The sequence below is a fragment of the Melopsittacus undulatus genome, chromosome 8, assembly GCF_012275295.1.
Source record: "Melopsittacus undulatus isolate bMelUnd1 chromosome 8, bMelUnd1.mat.Z, whole genome shotgun sequence".
Taxonomy (NCBI): Eukaryota; Metazoa; Chordata; class Aves; order Psittaciformes; family Psittaculidae; genus Melopsittacus; species Melopsittacus undulatus.
Genome location: NC_047534.1, coordinates 13,915,844 through 13,934,811, shown reverse-complemented (window position 1 = coordinate 13,934,811; position 18,968 = coordinate 13,915,844). Strand labels below are relative to the sequence as shown.

Genomic DNA, 18,968 nt, shown 5'->3' with positions numbered 1-18,968 from the left:
CTCAGCCTTCCTCATGGCAAAATTCGAGAAAACACACCAGGATTATCCCTTTAACTTCAACCGGTTTTACTGAGCTCTCTGGCTGCACTACCCCACTCCAACGCCCTTGTCACCTCACAGTTGTCACAGACGGGCTCCCGACAAAGCACAGTACTCTTCTATGGTTCCACTCCCTGAGCCGGGGCTATGCTGGCCTCGGGGCGGGGCGGAGCGGTCCCCGCCCACCCACTTTATAGCGCGGGGCGCTCCGCGACTGCACTATAGCAGCCATCCAGCCCGGCCCAGGTGAGCAGCGCAGGCCTGTCCGGGGCGAGCGGGAGGGGACGTTCAGCAGCGGCGGGGCCGGCCCTGCCCAGCGCTGGCAGCCCCTCTCACGCCGAACGCGTCGCCGCAGAGGGAGCCGGGTGGGGTGTGTATGCGGAAGGGTCGGAGAGCAGTGCCCGGCGGCTGATTGATTGCCCGTCCCTGGGTTGATTTGAGGTAGTAGGGCTTGTCTGCCTCCTTCCTTCTCTGCTCTTCCTCTTACCGTCTTTTTTTTCTTTCTTTTTCTTTTTAAATTTAAATAGTTATTTGTGCTTTTTTTTTTTTTTCACTCATGACCGGGGATGTGTCGTTGTTATGCTTAGAATTGCTTATTTTATGAATCACGAGAAAGACAAAGCATGCTAAGTAAGAGTTGTCTGCCACTAGGAATCAAAAGGTCTAACAGCACTGGTTGCTTAAAGGGGTACTTCAGAACTCACAAAGTCTGTTGTGAGCAGTTTGCACCCGTATTTATTAGAAGTGGGGGAAATAGCCTTTATTTCATGTTTTCCTTGCAAGCTGGCTGTGCAAGCATGTCACTCTTCTTTGTAGAGAAGCCTCTCAGCTTGATATTTGGATCTGTGCCTCAGAATTCAGGTTTTAGGGAGAGGATCTGAAGTTCTCTTCTGACGCTGTTATTGCTGGAACTGCAGGACTACTTCTGAGAAATGTTTGCCAACCCTTCTGTGGGTGCTAGATTTGGTTTCTTGGAGAGTCTGAGAAAATTGTAAGGCTGCTTTGACGTGAGCCTCCTGATCATTATGTTTTGTGAGGCTGAGAGGGTTTTTTGACTGCTGTTCTTAACCTTGTGACGTTTGGCAAATATATTTGTTTCCTTCCCTCGATTATCAGTGGAAGATAAGAAGTCCCATGAATGCAGCTGCAGAGGGCTTGTGCTTTCATAAATGCAGCTTAGTAGCTTGTTAAATCTAGAGAGCCTTAACTAACATGTAGTAAAGGTATTTCTCTTTTTTAAGAAGTATGCATATATAAATCCTTTGTGTTTTTACAGAAAAAGTGTCATGTGCCAAAGAAAATGTAAAAAGATGTGACTGTTGTCTGGCAATGGGTTTATTTTCACATGCTATGTGAGGGTCTAAAAGGAGAGAAAGCATGTTTCTTGTGAGTGGCTCTTTGCAGGAGCAGAGCTGAGGCTGAAGCTTATCCAACAGCTCTGTGCATTGTGATATGCCTGGTTGTACTGCCTCTGTGTCCTGTGTACCTGCTGCTGGTTACAGCTACCCTCTCTGCTGCTCTGAGCTTGCACCGAGGTTTGCTCATGGTGTAAGTACTTTTACCAGCAGCATCCACTCCTTTATTTGCATTCTTGTAAGCACAGAAATATCTGCATACAAGTAATCTGAAAGTAGCCAGGTACATTCATCTGTCATCTCTTAAGACTTGCTTTTTGGGTAGTGGTATACTTCTGGTGAATCCAGTCTTTATGTATACTTGAAGAATTAACCACACCATGAATGTGAATGTATCTACTGCTGGTAAAGCTCCCTTACAGCAAACTGCTAGACTGTGTTGGTATTGCACTACATGAAATGTGGTTGTTTGGATGCAGTGCAGTGTGGGAGGTTATTTCTAGCTGATATGACCAGCAAGCAATGCCCAAAGTTGTTCTTGGTGCTGAGCCTGGCAGTGGCAGAAGTGAAGAAATCCTCCCCCTGCTTCCATCTCACTCTGAGTGGACCATGGCACAGAAGCTGAGTCCTGGTGTTTGTGGCTAGGGTGGCTTCAGACTGAAAGCTGTTACCGATTTAATCTATTTTTGTCTCAAGTTTCTATTGGGGGGCATTTTTGGATCACTGCCCATGGGGTTGAGTTGGCAGGGTTATATTGTAACTGCTTGAAACTTGGAAGAAGATTCCTGAGGACCATCATTAGCAAAATGTAATGACGTTGTAGATGTTCAAGTCTATGTTCATTAATATTCTGGATGTTGGTAGTGAGAGTTGATGGTTAATTTGCTCCTCGTCTGGAAGGTTTCTGATGAAGGCTAAGGAGAGAAATTGAATTTGAAAAGTGCGAAGCACATAAACTTCCACCTTGGAGCAGGAAAGGGTAGTGAGTCAGTGTGAGTGGAGATCACATCCCTTTGCAGGCATCAGGGCTGCAAACAGGACTCTGCACAGCACAGGGTGGCAACCTTTGAGGAGGTTCATTCCCTTTTGGGGAATGAAATGATGTGTTTGGGTTGTTTTGTTTGTTTGTTTTCTGCAAAACAGGGTGGGGATTTTTATTTATTATTTTTAAAAACCCCAAAGCTCAAATCCTGCATTTTGCAGCAGGTTGATGTGGGGAACCAAAAAGGAACACTATAGAGGAAGGAGCCATGAGAGTGGTTGTTTGGGTTTGCATAATGTGTCACTCCTGGCATAGTTTAGGTAAAATAACAGGTAGAAAGTATTGATCTCACTAATTGCTTTCCCTTTTCTCTTGGGGGAAGGTAGAGGCAGTTGTTTAGCTTTCTTCTATCTCAGTCTAACACTGCCATTTCCTCACGTCGGAGGCAGCCCCTGGACAGCTCAGTGATCTTCATTTCCTCTGCCTCCCGTACTGATTTCTGCTCGCTTCCGCTCCCCGCTGCCTGTCTGGATGGTCTCTGGTGGCTGCAGGGGGTAACTCCGAGCCTCAGGAAGCGGATGAACCTTGCTGTGCTCTGCTCTTTGCTCTTTCAGTTCTGCAGTGTTGTTTCCCTGAGCTGACCTCTGCTAGCGAGGTAGTGCTTTCAGGATTTTTCTTTGTGCCTGTTCTTTTTCCTGACGTGTCTGTGGATGTAGCTCGTATGATACAATCCCCGTTGTCAGGAAGAGCCCTGAACGAGGCAGTGAGTGGTGTCTGTGCTGCTAACAAAACAGTGCTGCCTACATGGCGTTGAACTCTCCCTGTTACAGCACTGCCTCCTGCACAGGCTCCCCTTCCTGAGAATAAAAAGCTGCTTCTTGGGTTTTGTAAACAGTCACGAGTGAGATCACTTTGGAGGAAGACTTTGCTTTTTTTTCCCCTTCAGCTGGTTACCAAGAACAAAAGACATTAAGGAATAGAAGATGCAGAGACAAGGACCATTCCGTCATGAGGTTGCACCTCAAGTGCCATCCCCATTGTAGTGGTAACTGGGTGCATCTGGGAGAGGAACTGAACTGATGCTTTCTTTGTGTGGTGCAGAAACACACTTGGCATTCATTTGTCACATTTGGGGCACTTGGAGTACATTAAAGTGGTGCTTCTGTTGCTTCTTCTCCCCCAGGGAATCTGTGAAATACCATGTGAGTCAAATCACATCTTCTCAGGCTTGGCTGTAGGGCTTAGAGGTAAATGGGGCGTGGGTTCAGCCCTGGGAGCTTGACCTTGTGCTAATGACATGGCTTCAACAGCCTGGAAACCTCTCTTCCACTTCAGTTAAATCAGGTTTCATTTGTGTGACTGTAATGCTCCAGTCTCACTGACTGATCACAGAGGCTTGCTGGTGCTTTATCTGCTGTTGGTTTGAGGCTGTTGCATAGTTGCTTTTTTCTTCATTGGGTCAGTTTTAAATATAGATAATCAAGTAAACCAAGAAATCTTTTTTACTTAATGATTGAGTATCATGGGGTAATGACACTGGGATAGGAGGTGGTTATTTGGAAAGTGAATAGTCATCTGAAGGAAACAAACACTACATTTTGGACCATGGTGTGAGTGTTGGGCTCCTTGGGCTAATTTAGCACTTGCCTTAAATTATTCATCTCTTCAGGGAGGAGGTGGAGATAAGGTGAAGGTCTGGACAGATGGTTAAACATTAGTGTTTCAAGCAGATGTGGATTTGCTCTTTGGATCCTTGCTGTTTGTGCAAGGATTCTGTGTGGTGTGCTGTGGCCACATATCTCACTTAGCAACAGGGCTTGGAGGGGAACTGGGGATTGCACTTCAGCTTCCTCTTGAAAGGTGATCAGATGGGAGGGATACAGGCACAGAGGAAACAAAATAACCTGCAGTTTAATTCCTGGATGGTTTTCCACTTCCAGCAGCGCTGCAGGGAAGGGCTCTGTTACGGGTTTCTGGAAAAAGCAAGTGAGCTGTATGTGCCACTGTGTTGTTCCTTGTGCCCATGGCTCTGTGCCCGATCTGATCACAGACTGCTTTGTGTGGGACAAAGGAAAACGGAGAACCTTGACCTGGTAGTTTCTCTTGAATATTAAACCACACTGGTCCTTTGCCATGCCTCGTGAGCAGTGTATCACTTTGGCAGTGGTGGAGTGCTACTAGCTAAGGCTGATCCTAAGAAGAAAAGCAAAGTATGCATTGTTGCTACCCTGAGTAGGAGCTTGTGAGCTAACACTGTGGGGACTGCTGCAAAGCTGGCTTGGGAAGCCAGGCTGGATGGAGCTACAGCTGTGAGACACCAGTCAAGTGTGGCCAGCGCTCCCACACTGCGCTGTAGGAGCCTGGAGCAGTGGGTCTCTGTGCTCAGCCGTGTGTGGTGTGTTCCATGCTCATCTGCAGCAGTATATTTGTCCCATGGGGGGGACAAGCTGCCTGCTGCAACTGCAGCTTTTGGATAGCCAACAGTAACAAAATACTAATGTTCCTGAGAATTGGAGTACGAACCTCTGCTACTAAAGGGGAATTTATGCTGTTGATTGTTGGGGTGAGGCGTAAGAAGGTTTGTAGCCAGCTCAATATCTGATGCTGAATTAATGTTTCATCTTGCTTGGCCAGCTGGGGAGGAGTTTTCTTTCTGTGTTAGAACTTATTTAGAGTTTGATTTGTTTACATTACACAGACAGACAGGTTGACCAAGACACTCTAGAGATATGGACAGCGTTGTTTTATGAACTCCTGCTTCTCAGTGTCTATCATTTGGTGGCTTTGTCTTCATCATGTGATTTTTAGAAGGCTGGCTAAGGGCATTTACTTGTTTTCAGTTACTTGATTAAAGTAAACCACAGTCATGACTGCAATTTATTGACGGTTACCTAAGAGGGTAAATGAAGCTGCCAGAAAGCAAAGGTAAAGAATTTCCTGTTTAGGAAATATACACCTGTTACTGAGGTGTAAATAAATGTGGATTTTTTCACCCAGCTCAGCAAGGCAGTGCCTGTCTGTGTGGTGGCATGTCCAGACCAGGAGCTCTGCTGGCAGCAGCCAGGAAAGGCAGGATTTACTCAGCTATGTAGATTGTGACTTGCTTCCTCCAGTATTTGGAGAGAAATCTAGCAATGAGATTATGAAATGTGACGATAGCCTTTTCATAGAGCCTCTTTGTGATAGAGACTGGCAGGAGGAGTTCTTAAAGTGTTTCACATGGTAGGTTTTTCATTTTAGTGGTAGGGAGAGGGTAAATAGAGTGAATATTTGTATTCACTTTCTGCTTTGTGGTGTTGCAGTAAGAACGTCTGAAAAGTGATCTTGCACAAGCCTCAGTTTCTGAATAAACATGAGGTTTGTTTCCATGTAGAAAGGCTGCTTTTTCCTATCCCAGGAGCAATGGTAGTGTCCTAAAAATTCTCAATGATGTTTAGAGCACAGGTTTCTAGAGGAGAAAACGTGCCTTTATCTATCTATGTCTGTGCAGCTCCACTGTTGTCTGAGGCACTATTTTTTATTTATTTATTTTTAGGTTTTTTTTTTTCTTTTCCCCAGTGCCAGCTTTGGGCAGGAAAGGTCTCTCTCCCAGGGATGTGAGGTGGTGCACTGCAGTGTCTTTTACCCACAGCAGGGACTTCAGGAAAGCACGTCCGTGCTGGAGTCAGGCCAGGCTGAATCTGGCCAAGCTGCTGCACAGGCAGTGCTGGCATGGTGGTCGTGGTGTCACCACGCTGCTGCCTGCGCTTTCAGGTTTTCACATGCTGACCTTTCTCACCCCTCCATCCCTCAGGCTCTTCATGTAAACAAATGTCTATTGAAAACCCTCCCAGAGCAATAAAATAAGAAACAAAACCAGTGCAGAGCTGACTTGGTATTTATCGCAACCTGGTGGGGAGAAAAACACTTTGCTTTTTGGCAGCTTCATTTACCCTTTTTGAGGGACACTCTCTAGGCTGCTATAATTAGGACCCTAATCAAATCTGGTTTTAAATATTTTAGTGAGGCTGGGCTGCAGTGCCACCCCTTCCCTGGCACTGGTCCTGAGGATGCACTCTGTCTCTGGTACCCCACTGATGTGGAGCCATGCAGCCTGGGATCTCCTGGCCACCAAGACCAGGGTGACCCTATCAGACATGCATGCACCTGTTTTACCAGTGCTGTGACAAGACTTATTTGGAATTACAGCTTGCTCCAAGGCAGGCAGATGTGTAAGCTTACCTGAAGTTTCTTAGATGTGTAGCACCAGGTTTCATGCAAAATACCAGTCTAGGTAAAAAAGCATTTCCCTGCCTTCATTTTCTTGAAGTCTTGAGCCTCTCGTGGTTGTGGGTCTGTTCCTTCTTCATGTCACTCCTGTGCAGGTCCTTTGTGTGTTGCATCAAACCCCTGTGGGAAGGACTGTTCCCAGTGCTGTATGCATGGGGCTGCTATAGGACAGAGTACCCAGCAGCCCTTTCTTCCTGGCTGCAAGTGTGACTCCTGCCTGATTAAGGCAGGAGAGCCTGTGCATCTCAGATTGGAAGCTAGAGTGTTGTGCTGCACATCTTGGAGATCACCATCATCACCAGAGAGCCTTGTGTGAGGAGGCACCTTGAAGATGCATCTCCATCGTTGGCATTTCCTGTGGTGTGTGTGCAGGGCTTGTCCCCCCTGGGCAGCTTGCCCCATGCCCTGTGTGTGCGCGCCAGGCAGAAGCCCAGTTTGTTCTTGAATTTCATCCATGACTGTCAAGACCTGTCAGTGCCCCCTGCTCACCTGCACCCAGCCCTCAGTACATATGATTTTCTAGGTTTGCTGTTTTTTTGTCTCCTTCCACCAAGCTTGGTACAGGATCCCTGGAGCTAGCTAGCAGGTCTGATTGCCCTGCTGTGCTGCTGGTGTGTGGCTGCATGTACATGGGAGGCTGCTGTCAGCTCCCAGTGAGCAAATCTGGAAAATGGTCACTTCTTAAGGTCATGTAACTGTTGGCAGGTGATCAACCAGGTAAATTGAATCAAAATACTCTTTCATAACAGCAATCACTGCCTTTGCTGTGTGCAGTGTTTGCTCTGCTGCTGTGTCCTGTTCCCTCTGTTTGCAGAGCATGGTACCATGTAACCTGTGGATTTGCATGAGCAGGGTAAGGTTGAAGCTGAATGCAAAACCTTTAGAGTTATGATAGTATCACAGAATGGTTTGGGTTGGAAGGGACCTTAAAGCTCATCCAGTTCCAACATCCTGCCACAGGCAGGGACACCTTCCACTAGAGCAGCTTGCTCCAAGCCCCATCCAACCTGGCCTTGAACACTACCAGGGATGGGGCAGCCACAGCTTCTCTGGGCACCCTGTGCCAGCACCTCAGCACCCTCACAGGGAAGAGCTTCTAACTAAGAGCTCATCTCAGTCTCTCCTATGTTAGTTTAAACTGTTCCCCCTTGTCTTATCACTACGTGCCCTGAAGTAGGTACAGGTCCTTAAGGTAGTGACTATTGTAATATGATGCAATATTCTATTCAACATGTGCTTCTATATCAAGTTTTAGTTTTAGACCTGAAGAACATGCATGCCTCAAGATTTGTCTGCTTTCTTTTCAGCTACAACAGTTGATTTTGCCTTTCCTGAAAAGCAGTGTTTCCTGTTCCCTTGCTTTGGTCTGTGTTGGCTTTTGGACATTATCACAGTAGACATAACAGCAACAGATCTGTGATTCTGGACAGCTCTACCCTATGCAGTACACTTCCAGCACATCACTGGAGCCATGGCTGTTGCAATCACAGCATGTTAAATAGTTTTGTTGATGTGTAAATCGGCACGAAATCCAGGCTCACACACGCGCCTGTGCTGGTGCCATTTTTTTGCAGGCAGTAAAATACAATATGTCTCCTTTTGCCATTTAACTGGCTCTCAATGCAGAGAGTGGGTGTGCTGAGCAAGACAGACTGGTTTGTGCACACGTGGTAATTGGGGAAAGCAATCAAACTCTCTGTGGGTCAATTTTCTCATTAGTTGGTTGCCAACAATGCATTGCCTACAATAGACTTGCTGGACTGTTGGTATTGTAAGTCTTTTTGAGACTCTTTTTCCTTGAAGTCTAAAGCGAATACACTTTCGGTGATGTTTTCCAAACTGCCATCCAAGAGGATCTGATGGAGGATTTGTACAGTGTGTGGTTTCCAAAGAGTTCAGGATGTTTATTGAGGTGGCTACTGTCCCTGAAGCAGCTGTGGAGGCTGTGAGCTGTGGGTGTGAGCTTTGGCTACATTACTGTTCATGCAATCACAGATTTGATTACACAGTATGGGGACTACCTGTTTGTCAGTGCAGTAGGTCACACAGTTCTAGTGAAAGCAGCAGCTCACAGTGGGGATAGTTGTGCTGCCAAGACTGAGCTGAGGAGACATAAGGTAACAGGGCAAAGCTCTCTGGTTTATAAGTAGCTTGGTTGTGTGCGTTTGCTTCTGTGTTCTGTTTGGCAAACAGGTTATATAAGAAAAACACACACACTGCAGAGATCTGTCCTATGTAATGCTTGTCCTATAGACTTTAGCCAAACAAATTCAGACAATTACAGCTTGAGAGTTGGGAACTAAACATGCATTTTTATAGTGTTATGAAGCACTTGTCTCCCAGTGGAGCGCAAGTATGGCTTTTGCTTGTGAGTGGTGTTCATGACTGCAGAGTGTTAAGAACCTTTGCCTCAGTCGCCTCTTCACCCTAAGCAGAATAGAGTTGATTGCAGGGAGGATTTTTCTGGTCACAGGCAGACACCTTGGCAGTGGGTCTCCTGTGTCCCGCTTGCTGATGCAGGATATGGACATTAGCCTCAGGATGGGCAGGTGCTGTGATGGGCTTAGCAGGAATGAAGCCTTGCTGCAACTGGGACGTGGAGGCACAGTCGCTCACTGGCAGGGAAAGCAAGGGAGCATTACCTCCCTCTATTAAGCTGCTTTGCAAGAAGTCTGTTCCTCTCCAGCAGTGTGATCCGGATGGGAGTAAGACAGACTGAATTGAAGCAGGGAACCAGGGCTGGCTATTGGCAGCCTGATGAACCTCTGTGGCTCAGTCAGGGCTTTGTATGCAGAGGTATGGACACAGCTGGTCCTCACCATGCTACTGCAAACTAGGTTGTTATCCTCATGTCAGAGCCAGGGGAAGGAGGATGCTGAGGGGGGTTTCAGGGTCACAAGCAAAAGGTTGATTCCAGCATGGTGAGATATACTGTAAATTGAGTTCAGAAATATGGTGGAGAGAAGAATCAAGACAGAAATGCAGTTGCTAAATGGGCCAGTGTTTCTATAAAGATATATTTATGAACTTTCTCCATTAAAATTTAGGTGCCATCCCATCTCCTGTCTTTATGTGTGTGTGTATGTGTAAAAATATTCCCTTTTGTTTTATTTTAATGGAATGTACATTTCTGTACCTCTGAGTGCTCTGCCAATTAGCACAACCTGAATGTGTTTCATCAAGCTGTCTTTGTTGGAGTGATGAAGGCAGTCACTAACTGTTAATTTGGGTACAATACAGTATTTCAGTAAATTGCCTATCTGTCGGACATTAATCTATATTGATACAGCTTCCTAATGATATCTCAATCGCAAACCTTTTGTTTGATTGACTTCTGAACGATCTAATTGGAATATATTCAGGTTCTTAGACTAGGATGCTTAAAAGTAAAAATATGCACAGCAGGTATCAGGTGGTGAGACTGGGAGATGGCCAGTGCATTGAAAATAGAGCCAGGCCTGGTAAGAAGGAGGTGGTTCAGTGGGTGCCTGATAGTACTGGTCTGAGGATCAAGTTATTTGTGAGGGGCTTCTGATGCTGTACTTTGACATCTGCATCTTGCTGTAATGCTGGCAAATTTCAAGTCCTCAGAGGGTTATTTTTTCCTTTGTCAATACTCGTGTGCCTCAAATTTCCATGGTTATAGGTATCTGTAATTTGAACTGTTTTCCCCTGTTCAAAATGTTGATTAGGGAGGAAACACAGTGAACTAATTGTTCTGAATAACACTTGAGCCACATAAATATTTTAGGGCATTTCAGTATTCTTAAAAGGCTCAAAGTTGCACATGAACAGACTTCCCTATAATCCTGGCTGAAGTTTTGAGATGTGAGAGAAGGCTGAGAAAGGAACTTCTCAGAAGTGCCTAGGGATTTACATACGTAAAGCTATTCTTCATAATAGTGTCACACTGTATAAGCCCACTTGCCTTGTAGATGAGCCCTAAGATGCTTAGACACAAGACACATGAGCTATTTCTCATGTTTTGATATAAATAGTTTCTGCCAAAATGCAATAAATCCTGGAATAAATTCACATGGAATGTACCAGCATGGAAGTAATGCCAGAGGGAGAGCTTCAGAGCTGCAAAAGCATTGAAGGAAAAGTTAAGTTGCAGAGCTCAGGAGCAGGCGCTGGAAGAGACAGCTTGGTCCCTGTCCAGTTGTACAAATACACTTCATCTGGGAAATATGTAAGCTTGCTGTGACTGGGCCTGCATAGCAAGAATAGGACGAGATGTATTAAATGTTGCCTCTGCTATCAAAGAACAGAGTTCCCAGCCTTGGCTAATGGAGGTGTGATGAAGGAAGCGGGAGTCTGGAGTAGTATAAGGTGTTTCTTTTTGTACTTAAAAAGGGGGTGGTGGTGTGTGGAATATCAGGAAGATATTGTAGCTCCTCTTGCTCTCTATCCCATTTACGTGTCCTCTGGTGGAAAATATAAGATTTCATTTATGAATAAATCTGCACCCTTCTCTGTGTGCTCCTCTGAGCCAGTGCTTCCTTCCTGTTTGGTCTCTTTGATATTATGTTGTTCCCTTTCTTTTTCTTCCCAATTTGCTATGCTTTGACTTTTGATCTCACTGCTTTTTCTTAATTTCTCTGTAAAAATGGCCACTCCTCACTGTCCACTAAAAGGAGATTCATTTGTTTTTTCACATGACCTTTAAGCTGTGTAACTCTTTGCTTATAGAATACTGTAGGTGCTAAAAGATTGTATGAGCTCAGAAAAGGCCACAGAAAAACTTACTGGAGGTTGTTAAATACCACCATACAACCTGTAGTTTGGCATTTATTTAAATTGTACATCCAAAATGCTGGAAAGTGAAAATAAGCACCATTGTATATTTGTTTACCTTGTACTTCACTCTGACCTAGGCAGCCACTGCTGGCTTGCCAGCATCAGATGGAGTAAAAGTCATGCTGATGTTCCCTCATTTCACTGCAAAAGTACTTCTCTGTCATAGAATCATAGAATGGTTTGCGTTGGAAAAGACCTTAAGATCATCTAGTTCCAAGCCCCCTGCCATAGCCAGGGACACCTCATACTGTGACTACTGTCCCTTTATTGCAGCCTATCTAGGACATGTGAAGACTAAATAGGGAAACCAACACTTGGTGCTGGAGGTAATGTGTGGTGTACTTGGCTCCAGGCAGAGAGCGCTGGAAGCAGGACTCTGGGAGTTGCCATATGTGCTTTTGCTCCTGGTGCTAGCAGTGCTGATGTTGCTGGAGCGGTTTTGCAAGCAGCTGGGCAGTGCTGTGACATAGCATTGCAGTGCTGCTACAGAAACAACTGGGTTTGTAGGCTGGCAATTTATACAGAAACCAGTTGGAGACTGAAAGCAGGGCAAGAAGCCTGGTGTCACACCCTGGGCTTTTGCTGGCTCATCATCATCATCCTCATGCTGCTCCAGGAGTGGTAATTCATGACCTCCCTGCAGCTCTGCCTTGTCCTGGTGCAGGCCTGGGCTGTTAGCTGCCCCAGCAGTACATGGAAGAGGATAACAGCTCCCAGCTGTTCCCACCATGTGTGGTTGGTGAGAGGCTGCTGCCTCCTGCTGAGGTGCAGGTGGTGGGTGCAGGAGCTGATGTGCAGGTCTCTGTCCCAGACTTCAGGTGTGGTGCTCTGGAACCTGTGGATTTGCATGAGCAGGGAAATAAAGATGAATCCAAAGCCTTTAGAATTATGATACTATCACAGGATGGTTTAGGTTGGAAGGGATCTTAAAGCTCATATAATTCCAACCTGCTGCCATGGGCAGGGACACTTTCCACTAGACTAGGTTGTTCCAAGCCCCATCCAACCTGGCCTTGAACACTTCCAGGGATGGGGCAGCCACAGCTTCTCTGGGCAACCTCTGCAGTGCTTGTGAGAATCCCCCCTTCTTCCTGTTCTCCTGCCCTGTTGTAGATGTTTTGGTTTGTACTAGAGATAACCAAAGCAGAGCAACAGCATTGCAAGTGATGGTCATTTAAATACTTGATGACATTAGTCAGTAATATATGTGCACAGAAACTTAAGTCACCGGGCAATACTTGTGTTTGATTAGCATGCAGTAATCATTACTGTAATCTTTATCTTTGCTGGGTAAGAACTCCCATAGAAGGGTGCTTGCCTGGGGCCTATCATAGCTTGTCCAGGCTTGCTGTGAGCTGTGGAGAGTTTTCCATCTCTTTTTAATCTGTTCTATAAACAAAAACAGGTAAGTGAGATTTTGTAAGCAGGCTGAAGTCTTGGACTTGTGCTGTGAGAGAGTGTGAGGGGAGGCGGCTGGTCTCAGGGCAGCTCTGTGCCCTTCCCAGCATTGTGTGAGGAAGTGGCCTCCCCGCTGGGTTCTCCTGTGTTCTGCTCCCACTGAAATACTTCTTGGCAAGATGTAGGATGAAATATGGCCCCCTTCGTATCATTGTACATGCTCCCTCTTTAGGCAAATCCTAGTGATGAGTGATGTCACCCTGGCAGCTGACACATTACAGCTGGTGATGGTCTCCTGTGTTTGCCTTCAAGTGGAGGCCCCTGGCTAACTCTGTTCTGGACAACTGGGAGCAAGAAGTTTATGCAGCATCAGTTAGTCACTGCAGATACTGGATTTCCAGTGAGGGAATCTGTTCTATATTTTTGATAGAATGAGCCACAGGGTATCAACATATATCCTTCAGTATAACCATAAACCAATCAAACTTGTACCCAACCCAACTATCCACTCTGTTCCTTAACTTAACTGCAGTTTAAGTTCATCTAGAAGCTTACAAGACCAGTGGAAAACACAGGACTGTAAGAAGTCCTCATCTTTACCAAGACACTATAGAGGCTGCTGATGACTTGGTTCCCCTCTCACCCTCTTTCTGTGCTCTCTGCTGTGCAGGGCTGATGCATGCTGCTCAGGCAACATTGATTCAGACACAACAAACTGCTCACTAGAGGAGCAGAAAGGCAGCTGCAGTGTTTTGGAGAAGGTGTTCACTGCTGAGACTGCTTGGAAATAGCTGTTGCTGCTTAAACGCAAAACTGTCTTAATCCAAACTAACTTGAATGCACAGAGGAGCAATAGGAATTTTCCTTGTACTGTTTTGCTGACCTCATAATTAGGTTTTTACTGGACTTGGGGAACAGCTGGGCAGTGTCCTGGTCCCTATTAACTGCCAAATCACTACAGAACACAGACACTCCTCTGCAGCCTCAAGAGCATCATGTTTGTACTGTAATCCTTTGTGTGGACACGTCACATGTGTGTAGCAACTCCTCTGAGTTTCCATGTTAATTGAAATACCAGGGTTAATTGTGAAAAGTTAGTCATGCAGACGCAGCTGGAAGGGGAGGCTTTTTGAACCAGCTCTTCTGTAATTGCATGTATTCTGTAATTGCTGATTTTTGTGATGTAGGAGTGCTGTGATGCTTTGTGGTGCTGGGGTCCTTGTGTACACTGGGGTCTGAGTACCAGAATGTTCTTTGGACAGAAGCTGAAGGTGGGAGCAGTACTATGACCTGGTGCTCACAGTCAGTGGCTGCTCAGGTGCCTTGGAAAGGTGCCAGGGAAATGGGAGCTGGGGGCACAGTTTGGAGCCAAGGAAAGGGATGCAGAGAGCAGAGAGTCACAGTGCTTTCAGCCTTTCAGTAGATGAGAGCAAGGGACATACTGTTGGGAAAGGGCACTTTGGAGCAGAATCAGCCTCTCATGCTCACTGTGTGCCATCGAGCCACGTTCTTAACCTTGCTGAGATCTTGTAGCTGCCAGCAGAAGAGCAGCCAAAGCACAGGGGTTTATCTGCATGGCTTCCTTAGAGAAGGAGAGAAATGCAGGTGTGTAGAATAAATTTGGAAACCAAGACATTTTGAAAGCAAACGATTTAAAAGTCTGAGTTCTTGACATTGTTTCTAAATCGAAAGGAAGTCCAGAAAACAAATTTTCAGGTGTCCATGTTCCCTTTAGAGGCTGAAATGAAAGAGCTAACTTCAAGGAAAACTCAGCTGAGCATGGCTGCTCTTGGGGTACAGAATGTGGCTCTCCCTTTGAGGAAAGGGCCTTGTTTTCCAGGTATGTGTGGCCAATTCTGTCTTCTTCAGAGGCAATTGTGCTGCATTCTGAAAGCAGCTCCTGCTGACAGCATTATTTCCAGGTGAGGAGGCTGGGAAGAGCTTTTCCTCTGTGCCGGAGCGCTGAAGCGTGCTGACCAACGTTTGCTGGGGCTGAGCTCTGTGCCTGCTCGCTGGAGGGGTTGCAGTGTCTCTGGGAAAAAGAGACCATTCATAGATGGAGGGGTTTCCTGGAGTCTGTTGAGCTGCTGTATCCGGTTTGATTCCTTTCCAGGCATTCCCTTTAAATAAAGTGAGACTTGATTTCCATGGTAGTGTTGTGCTGGTCAGAATGGATAACTTCCCCTGAACTGCTAATTTGAGGGTATTTTTGAAGGTATAGAATAGATTTAAAGAAGAATAGGAAAAGAATGTCAATATAGAGAGAACTGATGGTGGTACCTATAGACCCCCAACTTGAGTTACTTCTGTATATCTTTTTGAGTATTATTTTTTCTAAGAATTTCAGAGATTTCTCCTGCGTGTATTGCACCCTGTGCTTTGTAGGTCACCTGCTAGAGGTGATATTTTGGGGTCTTTTTATGTACAGAGTGCCTGATGGTTCTGAAAAAGTATGGTAAAATATATATATATATATTTGCTTTGAAATGTTAAATTAGTTGATTTTTTTTTTCCTCTAATGGTTGGGGGTTGGACTAGATGATCTTTTGAGGTCCCTTCCAACCCTTGGGATTCTGTGATTTATTTATATTTTAGTTTGGTGCATACCAACAGTCTGAAAAAAACTATATATATATATATATATATATATATATATACACACACACACAAAAAACTCCACACTGGTGAAAAATAAATGATGTATGTTGAAATATGGGCAGATTTCATGGGTCATGAAGCATGTGGTCAGAGTTTCCTAAAGAGCCTGAATATACCTTGCATCATGTTGCCTTCTATCTGTAAATGCCTTGAAGGCAAATACTTTGCTGGCTCAAGCAGAAGAAATACACAGTTTGTGTTGTCCCTTGTCTTTGTTGTAGCTAGAATTGCATGCTGCTGGGCTTTTGTAGCTATGATTTCCTGCTGTGAAGTCCTGGCTGCCTTCACAAAACACAGCAAGCATGAAGCTCGTGGGGAGCTCCCTTAGCAGAGTCTGGGGTTCATATGATACCTTCCTTGCCATAGGCAAGTAGAGGGTGGTGGCTGGTCTGGAGGGACAGGGAAACTCATGGGAACAGGGTGGGAGCTGGTGGACTTGAGATGTAAGAAAGTGGGTTTGTTCAGCCAGTCATGAGGAAGGGAAGGTATTGCTGGCTGCTGGGGAAAGGCTGTTGGCAGCAGTCTGCATCCCAGGGCTGAGTCTTGATGTGCAGAGGGTCAATTCAGAACCCAGGATAACATCTGAAAAACAGTCTTTGAAGACTGCCAGTAACTGCATTTGGAAGGCAAAGCTTGTGCAAAGAGGAAGGCTGGGATGTGAAGTTTCAGTTTGAGTGTTTGCTGTAGGCTTCCTGTGTAAACACTGTGCAGCCTCTGAATGCCTCCAGCTGCATGTACAAGTGGGAATAGCGTGTCTGCTCCTTTTAAGAGTGCTGCCAATGGCAATGAGTTATTCCCTGTAGGAAATGAGTTAATCCCTGTATGAACAATGTCAAGACAGTGGCCACACCAGAACAAACTGAAATAGCCAAACTCCACCTTTGTCTTTGAAAAGGCTGAGATGAAGCAATCTTCTGCACTGAGGGGGCTGAATGGAGGTTTGCAGGGGGAAGGAGCTGCTGTCGTCTCACCATATGTAGTGCACACAGTAAGACCTGGTCATTAATGTGCAGTCCTTTTCAAGTGTGTCCCATTTTCACGATTGTCAGAAACCCAAGAGGCAAACAGATGTGCTGGTGCACTTGCACACGCAGTGGCACAACAGACATGCCAACACAAACTGTTGCTGAGCTGTAGTGTAGCCACAGGCTTCCTACTGCTGCTCGTTTCATTCTCTCCTCTTCTGAGCTGTACTCACTTGCTGCAGCAGGTGTGAAGTTGAGCATAGCTGCTCCTGGCTGCTTCCAGCTGCTTGCTTTTGTGTATCAGCTCTTACTGACCTCTCCTCACAATTTAGGACTTGGTAATAGACTATGAAAGTCAAGGCCATTCATCTACTTTGGCCATGGGCAGCGAACAGAAAGGGTATTTGTACAGTGAAATGGCACTGAATGTTCTACATCAGTGTTTTACTTTATGTTTACAGAGCAGAGGGCAAAAAAATAACATAAATGGGAACAATAAGGTACATTAGCACACATCTAACTCCATTTAGCCGCCTTTATTTGCAAGTATTTTTGTTGTTGTCTTTGTTGTAAAGGGGGAAAATTCTGCCTCTCTACCCTTGTTTGAGGAAGGGAATGGGCAGTACTTTGTAGCTGGCTCTGCTGTATTGCTGTGGATGGGTGAAAAAATCTGCATTGTTTTGTCACCTGACAAGCTGATTTATATTTAAATTAGGAAAGTGTGTGATTCTGAAAGCTGTGTTTTCACTAATGCTAAGGCCAGACCATGTGTGCTGAGTTCCCAGAATGAGGTTTTATTTGCTATTTAACTCAGTAGTTATAGTCCTGGCATGTCAAACATGCATTCCTTGAAAGAAATGCACTCAAAGGAGAGGTCTTGTGGAATCCGAGGAGACTTCCTCAGTACCAGTCAGCGCAGCAGGGTCTCTTTGGAGGGACAGGAAGTTTGGGAAATCCTGTCCCTTTTGTGCTACCATCTCGGCCTCAGCTGAACTTTGTCATGGTGTTGGGCAGGGCATCAGCTTGTGACTGGCAAATGCCATCTGTATTTGAAATGCCATCCATAAAGATGTGGTTTTGTTTCCAGCTGAGTTGTTGCTCTTGAGAATGTTGTGGAAAGCTCAAGCTGGTACACGAGGGAACATGACTATCCATTTCTACCTTCTCAGTACCCTGAGCAATTAAACACAAAAGCCTTTGTTCCCTGGTGATTTCATTCTTAAGAGGCCTCTTTAATTTTAGTCCTTAATTTCAAGAAGAAATAATGAGAATTTGTCATTGACAAGAAGGCTGCGTTTCTCAAATGTCATGTGAAGGATCCACTCCATAATTCATATGCTGGGGAGTGTGGGTGTCAAAAAGAGGGTGTGTAATGGAGATGAGAAATTTCAGTTCAATTAAACTATTGGTCTTAAAGTCAACTTTACTTGCCTTCAGGACCCTTTCTTCACCCAGATCCCAGTGCTTTTTGCTAATTCATCCAGGTAATTTTAGTTTTTTGTGAGATTGTGATGGGTTATTGTTTATTTTTGTACAGTTGATTACTCTTCCAGTGTGGACAGGGACTTGCAGAGTGAAACCAGAGCAGTGCTGACCAGTTTCTCTTGTTTCTGTCACTGCTGCACCTGAAAGCCATACATCTGTGTGTGTGTAGAAGTGCTGCTGCTTCTTATCAGCCATGGGTTCTTTGAGTTGTGCTTGTGTGATGGGATACATATTGCTGTTGGTGTGCTGAGAAAGGGACCTTCTCCTCCTCTCCTGTAGGACATGAGTAGGAGCAAATCTGACTTGGGCTGTGGGGGTCTGAATGCAAATGTGGACTGTTGGCTTCCTAGTTGTTGGACAGTTGTAGCAGACACAAGCCTACAGAAGGGGACTGATTGTTCTGCCAGATCTATCCAGGCTGGAGGGGTCACCTCCTTGTAGTCAGCCACTGACTCCCTGCTTTGTCTATTTTCCTGTCCTTGGCAGAGTAAATTAACTGTTGGACTCAGTGTGAAGTGAATTAAGGAGCCACTTGGTATGATTTTTGTTCTTGCAGTCAAGCTGAAGGTGTTATGAGCTCTGGCAGAGCTGTGCTAATAGCTGAGCAGCAGCAACGGAGTTAGCATTGGTGATGGCACTGGAAAAATAACCTCCAGCAGTGAAGGTGCAGCTTTTATTTCAGTGTTTCTTCTTTCAGTCTTTCTTGTAAAGTGTGCTGTTGTGTAGCTGCAGGAAGCTCCTCTGTGCTGTCAGTGGTCAAACCCATCTGCCCTGGAGCTGCATGGGGCACACTGGTACTAGGGTGGGCTTGAGCTCTGTTTCAGGAGCCATTGCCTGTGAGTAAGGCAGGAGTAAGCAAATAAATGTTAGTTGTTGAATCATTTTTCAGTGGAGCTTCCTAGTACAGCTTACAAAAGCTGTGGGATTGAAAAATAAACAAACTTAATAAAAAATGAACTCAACTGATACAGAGGAGGAGCTTTTGATGCAACTGTGTCCATGTGTACGTCTGCAGGA

At 45.5% G+C, this 18,968-nt stretch overlaps 1 protein-coding gene across 3 annotated transcripts in view; it reads left to right on the top strand.

Annotated features, from left to right (window-relative positions):
• The window catches only part of CARHSP1 (calcium regulated heat stable protein 1), a 55,982-nt gene that overhangs the window by 20,561 nt on the left and 16,453 nt on the right, over positions 1-18,968 (top strand). The window contains exon 1 of one of the 3 annotated variants that reach the window (XM_005150704.3): positions 242-285. The exons of 1 other annotated variant lie outside the window; for it this stretch is intronic. The gene's annotated coding sequence lies outside the window, so the exon portion shown is untranslated. Of the gene's footprint in view, positions 1-241; positions 286-315; positions 481-18,968 lie in introns of those variants that run through there. One more of the 3 variants, XM_031050433.2, reaches the window with a different exon arrangement.